Consider the following 7,420-nt stretch of genomic DNA (forward strand, 5'->3'; position numbering starts at 1 on the left):
GCAACCTAAATGCCCATGAACAGATGAATGAATAAAGAAGATGTGGTACATATATACAATGGAATATTACTCAGCCATAAAAAGGAAGGAAATTGAGTCATTTGTTGAGACATGGATGGATCTAGAGACTGTCATACAGAGTGAAGTAAGTCAGAAAGAGAAAAACAAATATCGTATATTAACGCATATATGTGGAACCTAGAAAAATGGTACAGATGAACCGGCTTGCAGTTCAGAAGTTGAGACACAGATGTAGAGAACAAATGTATGGACACCAAGGGGGGAAAGCGGCAGGGGGGTGGGGATGGTGGTGTGCTGAATTGGGCGATTGGGATTGCCATGTATACACTGATGTGTATAAAATTGATGACTAATAAGAACGTGCTGTATAAAAAAATAAATTAAATTAAATTTAAAAACTTTAAAAAAAAGAAGTGAGTTATAGCTCTTCCATCTTCCAGGTATTTTCAGCCAATTTCTGCAATGTATTTTGTAAGAGAACCAAGAAAAGCCATATTTTCAACTACACAATCAGAAAAGAAAAATCACTGACTAATAACATTTCTCTATTTCAGTAAGTGCTAGGCTGCATCATTACTTATTTGTAATAAATGTCACAGTATTCCCCTTTTTTACCCCCTCCTCATTTTCCTCCTTGCTGTTACAAACCAAGTGTGGATGTGCTTTTCTATCCTAGAAGAGAGAAGTCTAGCCCTATTCTCAGGAACTGGAGAGACACAGCCTGTTCTGCAAGTATCTGAGAAGCAGAACCAAGATATGGGAGCTCAGAGACAGGGAAGGAGGGAGGGGGCGTGTTACCATCACAACAACCAGTCTTATCAGTAAGCCCCAGGAGAGGAGTGAACGGAATAAAAATGTGACCCAAGAGATGTAAGACAGCAGAAGCTTGGTTAGAAAGCCCTTTGACTAAAAAAGAAAAGGAAGTGCTGATGCTATGCAATAGCACAGAGGTGAATTCCGCTATTGCCCTATGTCCTGGCTGTGCTTGAAAACAATTCTATATGCATCTCCAAACTATTCTGTCGGCAGGATTAAGTACATCAGGCAAGTACTAAGATGTGCCAGACACGGTGCCATGCTTGGTACAATTGCTCTGTTTGTAACCATGGGTTATAATTGAACACCCACCCTGAAATGAAGTGACGTGGAGAAGACCTAGAGGCAGGCTAGAAAAAGGAAATTCTTGTGTGTTACTCCAGAAGGTAATAGAGCACCTATTTGTATTATTACGCTTTCCACTTCACACACCAAAAATGGAGTCACTGGATGATTCTGGAAAAGAGCCAAGTGATCCTTGCCCTAAGGCCACCACAATTTGGTTCAAGGCTTCTTCAAGTAACTTGGCCTCTTTAGAGCTCAGACTTTCTTAAAAGGGGAAATTAAACTAGATCTATGATTTGCTGAGGTCCAGACACATTCAAGAATCTAATGAATAGCTCAATTTCATTTCTTTTTATGGCTGAGTAATATTCCATTGTATATATGTGCCACATCTTCTTTATCCATTCATCCGATGACGGGCACTTAGGTTGTTTCCATCTCCGGGCTATTGTAAATAGAGCTGCAATGAACATTTTGGTACATGACTCTTTTTGAATTTTGGTTTTCTCAGGAAAGTGAGGGATCCCACCCCTGAAGTATGAACTAGTGTATAGACCCATAGATTTCAGATACTTCATGAGCGCCTGCAGTCCAGCTATGGACCTTATTGTGGGTTGAATTGTGTCTCCTAAAAAGACATGTTTAAGTCCGAACCCCATGTATTTGTGAATGTAACCTTGTTTGGAAATTAGGTCTTTGCAGATGTAATCATGTTAAGATAATGTCATACTAGAATGGGAGAGAAGTGGTTTGTCCTAAATCCAATCTGTTGGAGTCCTTATAAGAAGAGAAGAGGCACAGATATACCATGTGATGATGGAGGTGGAGATTGGAGTGAGATATCTACATGCTAAGGAATGCCAAGTATTGCTACAAACCACCAGAAGCTGGAAGAGGCAAGGAAGGATCCTCCCCTAGAGACTTCAGAGCGAACATACCCTGCTGACACCTTATTTCAGACTTACAGCCTCCAGAACAGTGAGAGAATAAATTTCTGTTGCTTTAAGCTTCCCAGTTTGTGGTATTTTGTCACGAAGCCCTTGGAACTAATACGGACCCCGCGATGTGAATCCCCACACAAGGTGACTTAGTTCTCTGTCTCTCACACTCACACACATTCCGTCAGCAAATCTTTGTGGCTTTACCTGCAGATTATATCCAGAGTCTGACCATTTCACTACCTCCCACTCTAGTTTGCTAGTCCAAGCCTCTGTCAATCACCTCTTGCTTAGATATCACAATATTTCTCTACCTTAGTCAGTGCTAGGCTGCACCATTTCTTATTGCTAATAAATGTCATGTTCCCCTTTTTTGCCCACCTCTTCATTTTCTTGGTTCCCTGTTACAAATCAATGTAGACATGTTTTCCTGCCCTTGGCACTCGCATCTCTTTCTTCTCAACTAGAGAGTGGCAAACTAGGGCACATGGACCCTGCCCCAACTAGAGGTTCTAGTTAAGGAGATTTTCCAGGGAAACTCCGTGATCCACTTGACTTTTATCTGCCGTCCCAGCCAGCGTCAAGGCTCTTAAGAGGTTACACAGAAGCTGCTTCCTGGAACTCCCTGTGTTTACAAATAAACTTTTTGTTTTTTAATTAATTTACTTATTTATTTATGGCTACTTTGGGTCTTCATTGCTGCGCGCGGGCTTTCTCTAGTTGCGGCGAATGGCGGCTACTCTTCGTTGCGGTGTGCAGGCTTCTCACTGCGGTGGCTTCTCTTGTGGAGCACGGGCTCTAGGTGCGCGGGCTTCAGTAGTTGTGGCTCACAGGCTCAATAGTTGTGGCACATGGGCTTAGTTGCTCTGCACCATGTGGGATGTTCCCGGACCAGGGTTCGAACCCGTGTCCCCTGCATTGGCAGGAGGATTCTTAACCACTGCACCACCTCCGGGAAGTCCCTAAACTTTGTTTTTAAATAAAGTGTTATTGGAACACAGCCATGTCGATTCATTGATGTGTTGTCCATGGCTGCTTTCATGCTACAACAGCAAAGCTGAGTAGCTGCAACAGAGACTAGATGGCTCACAAAGCCTAAATTATTTACTATCTGGCCCTTTATAGAAAACATTTGCTCCCTGTTCCAGGCTATCTAGCACTCTGAAATGCTCTGTCCAAAAGTCTTGGAGTCCCCTTCGAGGGGCTGCACGAGCTTCTGCAACTTCAGGTTCATCCTCTCAAGGACAGATTGAACCTCAGGTGAGTACACTCCCGTGCTTGGCAGGGGTGGTCAAGGATTGGTGATTTGCTGGGGTGTGGATTATTTGGGGGCATGCAAACTTCTATATCCATACAAGCAGGCATAAGTTACCCACACTGGAGGATGGAGTGAGGGCTGGGAAGAGAATGGCTTCCCTACACTGCCATGTTCCATGAAGAAAATTAAGGAGCCCAGGAATTCTAAATTGGAACTTTATCTTCTTGACTGTTATGAAGACAAATTTGTCAAGGTTGGGGGAGAGAACACAGTTTATTTAATATATTTTAGCATGATGTATAACTTTAAATATATAGACATGTGGGACGTGGACCTCTTTTTGACTTGTGTCCTGGTCCTGCAAGTGTTAATGGTACTACATTAGGGAAAGATGCTGATAGACTTGATGTTCCACTTTCTGTAGGTTAAACTGGAAGTTTCATTCAGTAACACATATAGACATATATACTCATGCACAGGTATTTTATAGTAACAATGAACTGGGCAGCTCTGGGCTGAGGAAAGTGAAACCCCACTATTTCACATAAGTTCAGGAATCATGCTACTTGCCTTACCAAAAAAAAAAGCATTTGTGATTCATGGTTACAGATAATGATATCTGGCAAAGTTGGAAGATGTTTGATCCCAGAATGAGGGTCTGTTTATCTATAGATGTTCTGTAATTCAACTGGTATGGATAAAGCCTAGGAAAAAGATGGTTTTAACTAATCTTCAAGTTAACTTCTTGCTTTGTTGAAACCAGTGGCCCTTCAGTAGCCCGTCAGAACTTGCCAGATGGTCTCCCAATTCTTGGTACAATAAAATCAATAAAATCAGCAATAAGCTATGAATAAAGTCTGAAGATACTTCATTTAAAATTTATTCTTTTTTTCACTCTGTTTCTCAGCTAGTCACCAGGTAAAGTTAGATATAAATCATTGTGATTATTATGCATATACAAAACAAAAACGTAGTCTTTGCCAGTGGCTACCCTTACAAGTCGCTCTGGTGAAATATTCCTGACATTTGCTATGACAAGAGTCACTCTGGCTTTTTCAGCCATAGACTCTCACAACATTCATCCAACAGATTTTCAACAATGATGAGATCCAAGCTGTGCACAAAAATAGAATTGCTAATTATGTAGCAGTGGGGACATATCACTGAATGACGTAGATGTACTCCATGCTGGCATGAAGTGTACAGCTAAGTGGGTAACCCAGAAATCAAACAAACATTAGTATAAAAAATACCTATTTGAATTTTTCTTACATGCTAGGAAGAACAGTGAAGGGGCTGCAAAGCAATTAGAAGACGTGAACCAGCCTCAGCTGGCAGGGAGGGAGGAGATCACAGGAGGCTTCTTTGAGGAAATGACATTTAAACTGAGCCCAGTAGGATGCATAAAGGTTAGCAGAGCAAAGACAGAGCATTTGCCATGGCCCTGAAGCAAGGGAGAGCTTTGATAACCTGTAGGAAGACCAGTGTGGCTGCAGTGAGGTGGGCAAGGTAGAAATGGTGTTAGACTAGACTGAAGAGGCCTGCAGGTGTCAGATCAAAGACAGTCCTCTACACAGAGTTGGCACACTTCTTCTGTAAAGGGCCAGCTGGTTAGCATTTTAGGCTTTGTAGACCAAGTAGCAAAATCAAGGACACGATGCAGGTACTTGGTATCAAGAAGGAAAAGGAATTCTCACATTTTTATTGACAAAAATAAAAATACAATAATAATAATAGGGTACAATTTTTACTAATCAGAAGAATGAAATTCTTTTGGGGGAGGATGTCATTTGGCATAGGGCTTCAGAGTTAGTGTTTCCTATGATTGAAATTGATTAGCTTTTATGTGTTTCATCTCTGGGAACATCTTTTCACACATATGGGTACTACCGAACACTGATATAAATCCATGAGTATATGATTTCACTTGAGTGTGTCTGTCACTTGGAATCAGGCATTGATAGAATTCTATTAGATTCTTCTCTTGATATTTGCCTTTTAGCATGCCATTATGTTGCAGATTAATCAGTTCCAACTGAAAGTTAGGTGGAGCCTTCTCAATTGCACGGTTAAATGGATTTTGAAATACACAATTTCCTTTGCACATGCATTGAGGTCTGAACAGCACTTCTGGAATTGTAGATATACCTGCTGAAAGGTCATTTGCTTTATTATATTAAATGATGCTGGATGATCTTTCTTATCAAGCTGTAAGGGGATAAAGATCTAAGATTCTAGGCCACAATTAATTGGTAGTTTTGTTATCTTATGTGATATGCAATGTTGTCTATTTATAAAATGTTTGCCTTATTGCCTCAGTAGAAACCAAAGTTTTGGCTTTCCACAATCCAATTTATATGGCATATTTGGTTTCAGTTAAGATTTTTGTATATATATTTACCAGTCCTGAAGACTGGTAAAATGATCAGGAAACATAGGATTCTTAGTACAGATTATCTTTTACCCAAAATTCTGTTTCAAGAACCTCAGAGGAACTTTCCACCAAATTATTCAAAATGCTTAGGTTGCAATAAAGACAGCAAGCAAGTGTTCATTATAACAGTCTCACAGAACACAATCCTACAGACCATAATGAAGAAGAGAATTTAATGAGTTTTTTTCAGTCTGCTGAGAAATCATCCCACACACTGACATGACTGGGTGGAGAGATTTACAGTGATTCTTCTTCTCACTGTGCCAAATCCCGCTCCCTTCAAAGACAAGAAAAACCAACAATTAAAACAGCATTGGCGGAAGGACTTAAGAGCTGAATGCTAGAGAGTGATCCTTAATAAATACATACCTGTTTTCATTTTCTAGTGCTGTTTAACAAATTACCATAAACTCAGAGCTGTAAAACCATACACAGTTCTGTAGAAAAACCTAGCATGGTGTGACTGGGTTCTCTGCTTGAAGCTGAAACTGATGGGGTGAGTTCTCATCTGGAGGTTCTGGGGGAAAATCTGCTTCCAAGCTCACTCTTGTTGGCAGAAATCAAGGACTGCAGGTTGAGGGACTGAGGTCCCCACTTCCTTGCTGGCCACTCCCCTCAGTTCATAGAGGCTGCCACGTTCCTCAAGAGGTGATACCCAGTCCAGCCCATCCAGATAATCATTGATTGTGCCATAAAACAACCTAAGCAAAGGAGAAAAATTCATCAGAGTCATAATCCTGGAGATTTTGAAGGGTATGTACACAGTGGGAGGGAGAATTTGGAGGGAGGGCCATTTTAGAATTCTGCCCATCACAACATCCAGTGAGATTCCAAGAGAAAAGCTGAAGTTCAGTACACATATATGTATGCAGACACCAGGGTACAATTCTTTTTTCCCTTTTGACTTTTTAGATTTCGTTTCTGAATCTCAAAAAGTAATCTTCGTACTAGAAATGGTTTTGCAGTACAAGATTTGTAGCTGAGTACTCTGATGATTCCATAAATAAAAACAGTAAAATATCAGAGGGCAGAAGAGCTTTGTGGACATGAGAGCTCAAATAATAATTTCATTTCTAAAGCAAACATCACTCTTCTGTCAACCAAAAATTTCCTTCTCACCTAAACATTTTCCATTCAAGGATTATAGTAGTTGAGAACATTTAGCTACAAGTATACACGGGTGAATATTTGCGAGTGTAATAGTCAAAATATTCAAATATTCATAAACTCATCTAAGCCTGGTTTTTTTCAGGAGAATAAATATTTTTGGGGTCATAAAATGTATTCTATTCTGGGGAATCCTGTGTATTGTATAAAGAGAATCTATTACTTCCCACAAAACACAAACTTTTAACAGAGAGAAAATTAAAGGTAAGTGATTTTTAAATTACGGGTATCTAACAATTTAGACAGACAATACACTTATACATGTACCTTCATTTTCAAGTCTGAATTCAAGGATCAGCCAGTGTACAAAGGATCTTCTTATTCATGTACCACTGAAATTCTTATATCTCCTTTCTAAACTATGTGTCAGAAGAAATCAAAGTTATTTAATTTTACATTTTAACTGGCTCTTATTTGATATTCAATGTCAAAAATATTGTATTAATTTATTATTTCAGGACTTAGACTGTACCCAACACACTTCAGGTGTTCAAAGGTAGT

Source organism: Aethalodelphis obliquidens, unplaced genomic scaffold (assembly GCF_003676395.1).
Source record: "Aethalodelphis obliquidens isolate GAN/ISIS:26980383/991018 unplaced genomic scaffold, ASM367639v1 scaffold29, whole genome shotgun sequence".
Lineage (NCBI taxonomy): Eukaryota > Metazoa > Chordata > Mammalia > Artiodactyla > Delphinidae > Aethalodelphis > Aethalodelphis obliquidens.